Genomic DNA, 12,553 nt, shown 5'->3' on the forward strand with positions numbered 1-12,553 from the left:
AATGCGCGAAAATGCCATCAACGATAATAATAATCCTCTTATAAATAATAGCCTATGATCGAGTAACCCGCGTGCTTCAACAATGAAACTCGCGCCAGGGTATGATCATTTGATAATGTGTTTTGGTAATGTTTAACCTCCAGGGAAAGGCTTGATTGTGACAAGGCTGAACTCGATCCGGTAACTTAACTGTTTAACTGGTAAGACTGTGTCATTTCAGAGGAATGAAGAAACGAAAAAATGGTCTACAATGAAGGTTACCTAATGAAGTTTAGGGTTAATCCACTGGAGCTAGGTTTACAATTTCAACTATCAAAATATCACCAAACGGGAAATGGATTCGTTCAAATGCAGAAGCCATTTCCACCCGTCATACCTTGACGGGCGACTTTCTAGTAATAATAATAATAATACTGCTGCTGCTGGGGTGGGGGGGAGGCTACTACTACTACAATAATAATAAGAAGAAGAAGAACAATTGTTCAAATAATGATTATTTTATTTACATACATAGCAATACAACTAAAGGGTGTTTTATTTAAAGGTATAGAACTTTAAGTCGGGAACACTAATCTGTGGGCCATTTTGATAGCTGTCACTTGTTTTGTGTTCAGTTCGGTTTGCCATTTCATCATGGATAGACAACAAGGCGGTGCAACATGCCACACAGCGCACGTCACAATTGATTTATTGAAAGAAACGTTCGGTGAACGAATAATTTCGCTTAATGGACCCGGGAATTGGCCTGCAAGATCATGCGATTTAACACCGCTGGACTACAATTTGTGGGGGTATGTGGAGTCTCTGGTCTGCACCGATAAGCCACGGACGATTGACGCCTTGGAAAAGAACATTCGCCACCTTATCACTGACATACGGCCTGTATTGCTGCAAAAAGTGAGAAAATTGGACTTTCCAATTGGACTTTCTCCGAGTCAGCCGAGGTGGCCATATGCCAGAAATCTCTTCTCTACATAGTGTAAAATGAAGTCCCCAAAAAGCATCTGTGTGTTTGAACTCTCAAAACTCGAGAACTACCCGGCCGATTGCGCTGAAATTTTCACAATTTGTTCCTTTAAGTTCTGAAAAGGTTTGCAGACCAGTTCGAATAAAGTTCGATGAATAGTTCTTTTTTTTATTCCAATTCGCGTCCAATTTTCACATAAATTCTCAAATATGGGGTTGAAAAATTACTTACACATATTAATATTACATATCGTTAGAAGGGGTAGAATTTCCCTCGTTCTATGCAATTTGTTTCAATGCTGTAACTTTATTATGGCGGGAGTTATTTGCGTTTTTAGCTCGAATTTTTTTAGGCTTAGCTGAAATTTAGGTACTACTTCCTTCATTAAATAAACCAATAAAAAGTGAAGGAATTGTCCCACAGCTTTCTTTTTGTCGCCATTGGAAAAAGCGACCTTTTTTACTCCAGATCTAACTCGACCTATGGTCGGAAAATTAAGCTTTTATCTCGAAAGGGAAAAAAGTTACAAACCTTTGTAAATCAAGTTTAAGAAATCTCGATTCCATTCAAATTGTGAACCATTTTCTTTCGCATTTTAATTCAATAAATTTATTTTATTTTGTGTTTCCTTGGTTACGCATTTTAAATCCATCTTTCTGGATTTAATTTCTTAAAAGTATTTTATCTGTCGTCATTGTTTGGAAGGGAAATCATGATTTTTTTTTTATTTTTTTTTCACGCCTGATTGTTGAATATACGTCACTTGACACAATTTTTATTTTCAAGGTGGACCGGGCAAAGCCGGGCAACGCAGCTAGTCATATTTAAATGGCAAAGAATGATCTTTCGAATAAAGCAACATTCATGGCAATTAATAACATTTAACTGTGCTTTATTTGAACCTAAAGTTCTCTACCTCTAAAAAAACACCCTTTACTACTAGGACTAGGAATAATAATTAATTAGTTAATCATTATAATAATCATATTTACTATTCATGATGATAATTAATATTATTATTTAAAATTATATTACTATAACAAAAACACTAAAGTTAAGTCATGATATCAATATTTACGCTTCCGTTGAATAGATACTTGAAAAATGTTTTGAAAGAGACTTGGAAACACTTCTAATTCTGGTGCAATTTAGAGGTAAAAAATCCAGAAGACTTAAAGATTTTGAGAGAAATCGAAGGCGGGTTTCAATGAGAAGGACCTGTTGAATGAGAGGAGAATAATTTAATAACGAAGCTAAGAGCTTCAGTCATTCAAATTCGATTTCACACTCTTGAGAGAAGAGAGAAAAAGAAAAAAAAAACATCGAGTAGTAACAATTAAATTCAAACTAATGCTCGAATATTTTTTTTTAATTTTATACGTTTACTGTGTTTTATATCCAGCTGTATTCGACAAATATTTTTTTTCAAACAGAAATAGAAATTTTCTTGTAGAAAATGTGTTTGATGTTCGTATTATAAAATCACCAAATCTTTACTAATAATGAAGCTGAAAGTCTGCCTGAATCTCTGTCTGTCTGGATATCTGGATCTCTGTGATGCGCATAGCGCCTAGACCGTTCGGCCGATTTTCATCAAATTTGGCACTAAGTTAGTTTGTAGTTGTAGCATGGGGGTGTGCGCCTGGAAGCGATTTTTCGAAAATTCGATTTTGTTATTTTTCTATTCCAATTTTAAAAACATTTTACCGAGCAAATTATCACAACGTGGAATAGTAAAATACGGAATCATCATACCGTGGAACCGTAACATAGGAGAGCTATTTAACATAGCAAATTGGCGAGAAATTCGTCATCCATTATTTGTAAATATACAGGCGATTCAAATGACCTTTTAATTTTCTACTACGGGCAAAGCCGTGCGGGTACCACTAGTAATCGTATAAAATCACAAAATTTCAAAATGAGTAGCAGCAAATGAAAAAAAAACACAACTTAAAGGACAAAGTGATTTGGATTTTAACTGATTTACACCTAAATATTTCTTAGTGACTATTTTAGAGAAAAAGAAGCAAATAGTGTCACAGCCATAGTTTCTTAGTTTCTTTTTCTTTTCTTTTTCTATACCAGTAAGCTTCGAACTTGGTCAGTTTACAAATTCCTTAGAATCACTTTTTTTTTTTTTGCTGGGAACTCCTTGTCACCCTCAACGAAATATATCATACATTATAACATTTAAAGTAGATGAATGTTTTAAGCTCTTTATATATTTTTATCGGTCAGTGTGACAAAGAGCAATGGTTAGCCCATGAACAAAAAGTCATCTCGACGCATTTTGAAAATTGAATGAAATGAAAAAAGACAACGACTTCGCTTAACATTCGCATCGAACTCCGGTGATAACATTAAATAGTAAACATTAACTCCAGTAGATACCGGTTTTTGGTGATATTTCGGTAGATTAAGTTAAATTTGGGCAGTTTAACCCTAACTCCAGCGGATTAAACATTTACTCCAGTAGATAGCGGTCACTGTTGACCGTTTCTTTATTCTCCGAAAATGACAGTCTTACAGTAAAACAGTTAAGTCACCGGATTGAGTTCAGCCTTGTCGCGATAAAGCATTTCCCTGCATGTTAAACATTACCCAAACATATCATCAAATTATCATTCCGTGGCGCTAGTTTCATTGTTGAAACACGCTTGTTACTCGATCATCGGTTATTATTTATATGAGGATTGCTCATGTTATTATTAGATCCCCAATTATATGCACTTAAAAAATCATGACAGTATGCTTGCATACATTTATGCACTATCAATACCTAAAATATGCAATAAAAACTAAACAATATGCACTGAAAATGAAAAATGATATTCACTAATATGTATATATTTTTACCCGGGTCCAAAAAGTTTTCACATCTGAATAAAAATAGCTATTCTATTTTTACTTCCTTTTACAAAAAAGGAAGTATTGTATTCGCAAAAAAAATTTCACTCAAAAATCGACCTTAATTTGTATTTTGCTCACCCCGGAATGAATGTTGTGTGTTTTTTTTTTTTTCGACTCGACCCCCCATGAATAAGTGCCTAAGAACGTATAGACACGCGAAATATCCATTTTAACGATTCCCTAGTTAGTTACGACGAGGTTTCTCATGACTTCTGTATGTACGTATGTGCGTATGTATGTCGCATTGCTCAAGAACGGTATGTCCTAGAAAATTGAAATTTGGTATGTAGATTCCTAGTGGGGTCTAGTTGTGCACCTTCCTTTTTGGTTGCATTCGGGTGTTCCTAAAGGGGTCTTTTGCCCCTTTTTGGGGGAAAATCATTGTTATTTTCGATGTAAACTCATGTGGTGTTACAATTTGGCAGACACTTGGCGATATATCGCCATATTTTTGGTCGCCAAGTTTCGTCACCAACTTGACGACTAATTTGGCCATTTTTTTAAAAATCTGGTTTCAATTTGGCCACTGTTGGTGATATTTAGAGAGTAAACTATTGTATCACATTAAATTGTCAATAATGGGAAAATGACATTAAATTGGAGTAAAAGGAAGTCATGTGATGCACACATCAGCTCGTTTCATTTTGTTAGTAAGCTCAGTCCATAAGCTCAGTACTTTTTGCATTTAAAAAGGCATTCCTTGTAACGCCGAACACGTGTCTGCAGTAATCTGCTATTTGTGCTTTTTGACGTTGTTATTTCTTACTTTACTTTTCAGCACAAAGGTATTTATTTATCTTAACTTGTTGTTCTTGAATGTTTTCTTTTGCTAAAGATTGTCTTTTATTCATTTAATACCATTTCTAAAGATTAAAATAGCGTTTTAACTTTTATAAAGATTCTCTCTATCTTTAAAAAAAAGTAAAGTCAAAGAAAATTTTGAAAGGAAGTCTGTGGGGTCCTGCGTCCAGGAGACCTCATTGCACCTACCTACTTGAAATTTCGTACAAAATTACTTCGAGTCCCAGTGGTGTGCACCTGGGGTTTTGTTTTTTTTAAAATTCGAATTAGATTTTTTTTGTAATTAATTTTTTAAGCTCAAATTTCGTGTAGATTGTTTCTTATTCCCAATTAAAGGGTGAAACATATTAATGTTATCTATCGTTAGAAAGGTTAAAATTTTTCGCATTCTACGTAATTTGTTTCAATGCTCTAATTTAAATACGGCGGGAATTATTTGCGTTTTTAGCTCGAACTATTTTAGGCTTAGCTGAAATTTAAGCACTACTTTCTTCATTAAACCTATCAGTAAAAAATGAAGCAAGTGTCCCACAGTTTTCTTTTTGACATCACCGGAAAGTGCCGCTTTTTTACTTCAGATGTAACTCGACCTATGATCGAAAAACTTAGCTTCTATCTCCAAAGAAAAAACAGTTACAAGCAGTTTTAATCAAGTTTTAATCAAAACCTCATTTCCATTCAAATTATTGATGTTTTATTTGGCGTTGCCATAGTTACGTCTATTCGATTCGTTTGTTTATTCTTTCTTATTCACAAATTTTAAGGGTTTCGATTTTAACGGAAAATCTTAGGCTCAACAAAATTAAGCCCCGAGCTAAACGGCAAAATATCTTATTAGAGACCACGAATATGAAAGGGAATATTAAAACGTACACAACTACAGTTTTGCAATGTTCAGGAGCCTCTTAGCCCTCAAATTATTTTGAAACCCGGGGAGGTGGTGCTTTTTGTTCCAAAGGGAGCTCATAATGAGTTTTTAATCTGTTTCTTTTTCATTGACGATTTAAATCTTTGCGAATCAAATAAGATTGCGAAGCAACTTTCGGGGGTTGGTGAGCGTCTGCGAGCAGGAGGCAGAGCCCCCTAGTTTGTAGATAAAAACGAGCTGATGTGTGCATCACATGACTTCCTTTTACTCCAATTCAATGTCATTTCCCCATTATTGGCAATTTCAATGTGATTCAATAGTTTACTCTCGTAATATCACCCACAATGGCCAATTTGAAACCAAATTTTTAAATAAAATCGCCAAATTTGTCGCTAAGTTGATGACAAAACTTGGCGACCTAAAGACTAGCGATATATCGCCAAGTGTCCGACAAATTATAACACCACTTGAGTTTGCATCGAAATTAACAATGATTTCCCCCCAAAAAGGGGCAAACGACCCCTTTAGAAACACCCGAATGCAACCAAAAGTGGAGGTGCACAACTAGACCCCACTAGGAGTCTACGTACCAAATCTCAACTTTCTAGGACATACCATTCTTGAGTTTTGCGACATACATACGCACGTACGCACATACGCAAGTACGCACATGCATACATACATACGTACATACAGACGTCACGAGAAAACTAGTTGTAATGAACTCGGGAATCGCGTCATAATGGATATTTCACGTGTCTATACGTTCTTATCCACGTGCGTTCGAGTCGAAAAAAACCTTCAACGTTCATTCGGGGGTGAGCAAATTAATGTCTTTTTTTAAATGAAACTTTCTTCGCGAATACAATACTTCCTTTTTATTAAAAGGAAGCAAAAAAGCAAGTGAAAATCAAAGTAAAATGCATTTATTTCCAATCAGTGCTGTTTTTATGCATTTATAAGAACAAACGTCAAAAGACTAAAGATTTAGTTGCATATGCACATATACATTTTCAAATAATCCAGGCTCCATTTGAAAGCTTCTTTTTGAAAATAAGAAATAAGAGAGAAAAAAAAATCTTTTGGGTATAGAAGCGTATCATATGTAAAAATCCTGGTATTTTTCCAATAACGTCTTCCAGTTTTCCAAACGAATACAGCAACAACGGAGAATAAGGGTGGGGTGGGGGGTCATATTACTAACACGATCTTCGTAAGGATTCCTGAATCAGGAAATATTTCGCCACTGCCAGGTTTTCATTTGGAAGGTTTCCAGTACCAATAGCGGTTGAATTTAGTGTTGAAGATCAATATCCGTTTGGGGGAAACATCTATGTTTGAAAAACAGTTATTATGTACGAAACCATTGAAATTGAGATGATTTTCTAGAATTTCGAAATTAATATCGAGGTATTCCCAACTTAGACCGGGATCTGAAGGGGGTTGAGCATGCATGGAAAGGCTGACGCAATATTATTTCTGATTATTGTTACAGGCACGATGGTGATGATGAAAGCACATGTCGTCGCCCCCCTGGGTGGTCGACAACCCCGGGGGAGGGGGGAAAGCAGTGGGGGGAGCCGTTTGCTAAAACACTCACAACTCGCGAACTATTTGAGATAAAACACTGAAAAAAGTGGCAATCGACGCAACAAAACAAGGGCTTCATAAAAGCTAAATATGATTATGGATCTATCTTTGTTGGTTTCTGAGTAAAATTCCATTTTTCGCAAACTAGCAAAATTTTTGAATAAAATGCGCAAAACAAACTTTTTTTGACCAAAATAAATTTTAAATCAAAATTGTTTGATTTTTTTTTTTTTTTCAAATCAAGTCCTAAATATCATTATTCAGTTTGTTAAAACTATTTAAGTACTGTAAACGTGTTGAAAACCAAAATGACAGTAGCAAGCTCGAACACGATTTGCAATATAGTTCAGGATCTGAAGGGGGGGGGGGGGGGTTTGAGCATGCATGGAAGACCTGACGCAAAATTATTTCTGATTAATGTCATAGGCACTATAGTTATTATGAAACCACATATCGTCGCCCCCTGGGTGGTCGACAACCCCAGGGGAAGGGGGAAAGCGGTGGGGGGGGGGAGAAATGAGTATTTGCTAAAATACTCATAACTCGCGAACTATTTGAAATAAAACACTGAAAAAAGTGGCAATCAATGCAACAAAACAAGAGCTTCATTGAAGCTAAATATGACTATGATCAAATCTTTGTTAGTTTCCGAGTAAAATTCTATTTTTCACAAAGACGCAAAAATTTTGAATAAAATACGCATTGTTTTTTTTCAAATAATCAAAATTATTTAACTGTTTAGGGAACCAATAAAATCTGAAATATCATTGTCCAGTTTGCTTAAAATAACTTTATAACCTTTTGCAGATTTTACACCTGAGTTATGAAACATAGTGAACGAGGGTATTGCCACATAAGCAGCGTAAAAATTTCAGTGGAACGTTAAAGAAAATGTAAACAGTATCTTATCCAGAGAAGTCCTGCAATGGTAATGTCTTCAATGGCCACTGCAAAACAGCAAAAGAAAACCAAAAAAAAAAAAACATTTAACCTGGGAAACTTTAGCTCAAAAGTGATGTTAGTACATCTAAAAATCATTCCCATACAATAAGCTCAATGCTAGGTTAGGTTCATCAGAATGGTTCACTGAAGCAAAGCGCGAGGTCCGATTTCGTGAATGTAATTGAAAATGATACTTCTTGAAGCAAAACTCTGGAAGAAGCACCCTATTTTAAGAACAAAGTTCAAGTTATCGATGGAATGACTCTGGTCCATAATGTCTCAAACACTACTTTCAAATGTAGCAAAGATTTTGCAGGTCTCCAAATAAGAAATAAAATTTTCTCTCCAATAGTCAAACTACACGAGTGGACTTTAAACACGATCGGTACATCTCTTTGTCGTTTTCATAACTTGAAAACCAGAAGTTCAGGAAAGTCTCTTTCGCTTAGAAAAAAAAAATCACAGGTATCAAACCAGTGGTTTCGTGTCATAGCCATTCCTGAAAATAAGAAGAACCTTTAAAAGTACGTTTCAAAGTATGTAATATGTAACATATCCGTTCCTGCATCCAATCAGCTTCTGGTGTCTGGTAACTCTAAAAACGAATATTATTTAAAATCTGAGAGTCAAATAATAAATTTCTCTGAAATACCAGAGTCCAACCAGGACGAAGCACGCAACAGAATCTATCTTCCGGCATATGATTCAGTGCAAAATAGGGTTAAAAGTAACTAATAGTATATAGATCAGAAACTAATGAATTCTTACTGGCACTCTTTGTTAAAGGACAGAGGTTGCCATTTCATGTGCTGGTGTTGTGGAAAGGAAAACAGCTTTAGGATGGCATCTATCTTCAGGAGCACTTACGGAAAAAGCATCTAAAATTTTAACAAGCTTTTGACGCATTTCCGCCTGCGATTCAACAAGTAAAACAGGAACAAAAAAATATACTTTCACTTTACCAAAAAAGTCGGAAACTGTTTTTTGTACGCTAGAGTTATCATTAAGACAATATCGGAGTGCTTCAGAACTTCAACTGTTAGAAGCTGTATTATAAAAAAAATGCCAAGAAAATAGGTATTTCTTGCGAATATAACCATTACACACACAATAACTTCTTGTCATTTCCATCAGAAATAAATATAATATCAGCTCTCTACCATGTCCTGCAATTCTTTCCTACATGTGTTAAGAAGTATTGCTCAACTGTACTGTTGAATCAATGCCCCTGTACCTTAGCAGTGCCTTAAGATGTAACCAAGTTCATGTTTCACTTGAATGAAAATAAAACAATAAAGCCCCACACCTTATGATGCAGCCAGTGTTACCAGAGATTTTAATTCCATCCTGTGCAGGCAAGAACTATAAATAATCTTGTAAATGTTTTATTAATTATTCATCTTGCTGCAAATACTGAGCTTTTAAGGCTAAAGCAAAAAACCCTAAACTACAAAATACTCTGAAGAGAACGATTCAATAGAAAAATTACATGTCAACAAAAAAGAGTATGATCCAGCATTCAGAATTTCTGATATATTAATGTTTTATGTATGCATATTGATATTCCGCAATTATTTTTGTTAATACGCATTATTTTACTAATTTTATTTAATTAGTTTTTTTTAGAACTCTAGTGTACAATTTTATATCTATATTCGTTTTCATAAAAGCTCAAAGATGCTTCTCATTTTTTATATTTATTTAGTACACATTATTTCTTGTATCATTGTTCTTTGTTGGGTAAATTATAAAAAGCAATATCCGAAAAACAATACCCGCAATATTCTTTTGTGCAAATTGAAAATATAAATTAATAGAAATAAATTAAAATTATATTTGAATTGAAACTACTGTGGGCCTGGTTCCCCAGTTCTTCTCAAATCTAAAGCAGTATATGACAAAATTAAAGTCATAATTGAATACTTTGCAATTAGAATAAGTTTGTAAAACTGAAGAATGAATAGTTCGTCATAAGGATAAAAAGACTATTTTTTTTTTCTCCTTAGCATACTGCCGTTTTATTCAATGCGCTAACTAAGCAGTGCTTGCATTTTCTATTTCGCTTTTTAACGCTCACGTTGGTAATAATTAAATAGTTTTGAACAAACTGAATGATGAATTCAGATTTTATTGAATCCCTAAACGGTTAAATAATTTGAAAAAGAACTTATCTTTGAAAAAAAAAAAAAGCTTTTCGTATTTTATTCAAAATTTTTGCATGGCTGCTAAAAAAGGAATTTTACTTATAAACCAACAAAGATAGGACTAGAAACATGTTTAGGTTTTTCAAGCCCTTGTTCTGTTGCTTCTTTTACCACATTTTTAGTGCTTTACCTCCTTCGGTTCGCGAGTTATGAGTGTTTTAGTAAACGGCGTCCCCTTACTGCTTCCCCCTCCCCCGGGGATGTCGACCGCCGATGGGGGGGGGGGACATGAGTTTTCATAATCACTAGAGTGCCTGTAACAATAATCAGAAATAATTTTGCTTCAGGTTTTCCATTCATGCTCAAAACCCCTCTTCAGATCCTGAACTATACTATGAATCGTGTTCGAGCTTGCTACTGTCATTTTGTTTTTCAACGCGTTAACAGTACTTAAATAGATTTAACAAACTGAATAATGATATTTAGGACTCTATTTGAAAAAAAAATCAAATAATTTTGATTTGGAATTTATTTTGGTCAAAAAAAGTTTGTTTTGCGCATTTTATTCAAAAATTTGCTTGCTTGCAAAAAATGGAATTTTACTCGGAAACCAACAAAGATAGGTCCATAATCATATTTAGCTTTTATGAAGCCCTTGTTTTGTTGCGTCGATTGCCACTTTTTTCAGTGTTTTATCTCAAATAATTCGCGAGTTGTGAGTGTTTTAGCAAACGGCTCCCCCCACTGCTTTCCCCCCTCCCCCGGGGTTGTCGACCATCCAGGGGGGCGACGACATGTGGTTTCGTAATCACCATCGTACCTGTAACAATAATCAGAAATAATATTGCGTCAGCCTTTCCATGCATGCTCAACCCCCTTTAGATCCTGGGCTAACTGATGAACAGAGCTTATCAACGGTAAAGAATTTAAAAAAATAAGCGCATTTCATTCAACGTAATAGCTACAGTAAACCTTCATTGATCCTCACCCTACAAAACCGGACTTCGTTTAATCTAGACAGCCATTTGAATGTATAAATTAAACGCGAGTAAGAGAAAAATTGTGTTTTTTCAGTCCGTATTTCGTATTTTTGTAATTTTCTCTTATTCAGTTTCATATTTCGCTCTCATAAATTCAAAATACAATTTTTGCCTGAGTACAATAGTTTGTTTACGTATCTTGGCTCAATTTATAGGGTTTTTTTTTTTTTTTTTTTTTGTTTTATCCGTACTTTAATTCGAACGACCTGAATCATTTTTAGTCCAGATTATTCGACTGAACTTTGATCAGTAATTCTACTTATTGATTTTTACTACAAAAGTGTGAGATAAATACTCCACACTCCAGGGACCACCGTACTTACCACTGTTTGTGGTTTAACCGGTTGAAAGGGACCCTGAAGACAGCTCTGATTTTTTGACCCGGACCAGGAACCAAGCAATCTCTGGTCCAGCACCCCCAGAGGTATCGTTTCATGAGCATAATTAACGTCCCCCAGTCAACATTAATGAAGACGGTGGATCTTCGATCCGGCTGGGATCGAACCCGTCACCCACCAGTCAGGAGTACGATGCCTTACTGATCATGCCACCACGGCCCTGATATAAATACTATGGATTAATGGAGAAAAAGTTCCTCGTATTAAAGAAAATCGTCTACGACCCCCTCCTCGCCACCTCCCTTGGTTGACGCCCCTTCTTTTAAGAATTATTTACATCGCAAAAAATTCTTTCTGGAGGAAAAATAGTGCAGGTTCTAGTGATAACTGCATCCCTCAAAGAAGAAAAACTTAACAATGAATCTATTTTTAGTTACCTCCCTGTGTCCTTGATTGCCTGAATTCAATTTAGTGCACATTAATAATTTCCTTTTGCCTCGTTTTTTTTCAGTCATATTTTGAAGCATTATTTTCTGCATTGTTTTGCCCGAACTACGAACTAATTTTTCCCAAATGTTCCGTTAATTTGATGGTCATTTTGTAACGAGTTTTTTCTTTCGCCGACATCATTCAATCAAAATCTCTCATACGCTATTTTTTTTTTCTGAAAACATAATAACATTATGCTGCTTTAATTTGTGAGGCAATAAAAGCAACATATTTTCATCGCTCAACTTTATGACTTTGCTCTTGAGATGCAAGAAAGCTCAGAGCTTCTCTGTCCAGAGCTTTTACAAACCTTTACTAATAATCAAGTTGAAAGTCTGGATGTCTGGATCTCTGTGACGCGCATAGCGCCTAGACCGTTCGGCCAATTTTAATGAAATTTGGCACAACGTTAGTTTATAGCATGGGGGTGTGCACCTCAAAGCGACTTTTCGAAAATTCGA

This window comes from Uloborus diversus, chromosome 3 (assembly GCF_026930045.1).
Source record: "Uloborus diversus isolate 005 chromosome 3, Udiv.v.3.1, whole genome shotgun sequence".
Classification (NCBI taxonomy): domain Eukaryota; kingdom Metazoa; phylum Arthropoda; class Arachnida; order Araneae; family Uloboridae; genus Uloborus; species Uloborus diversus.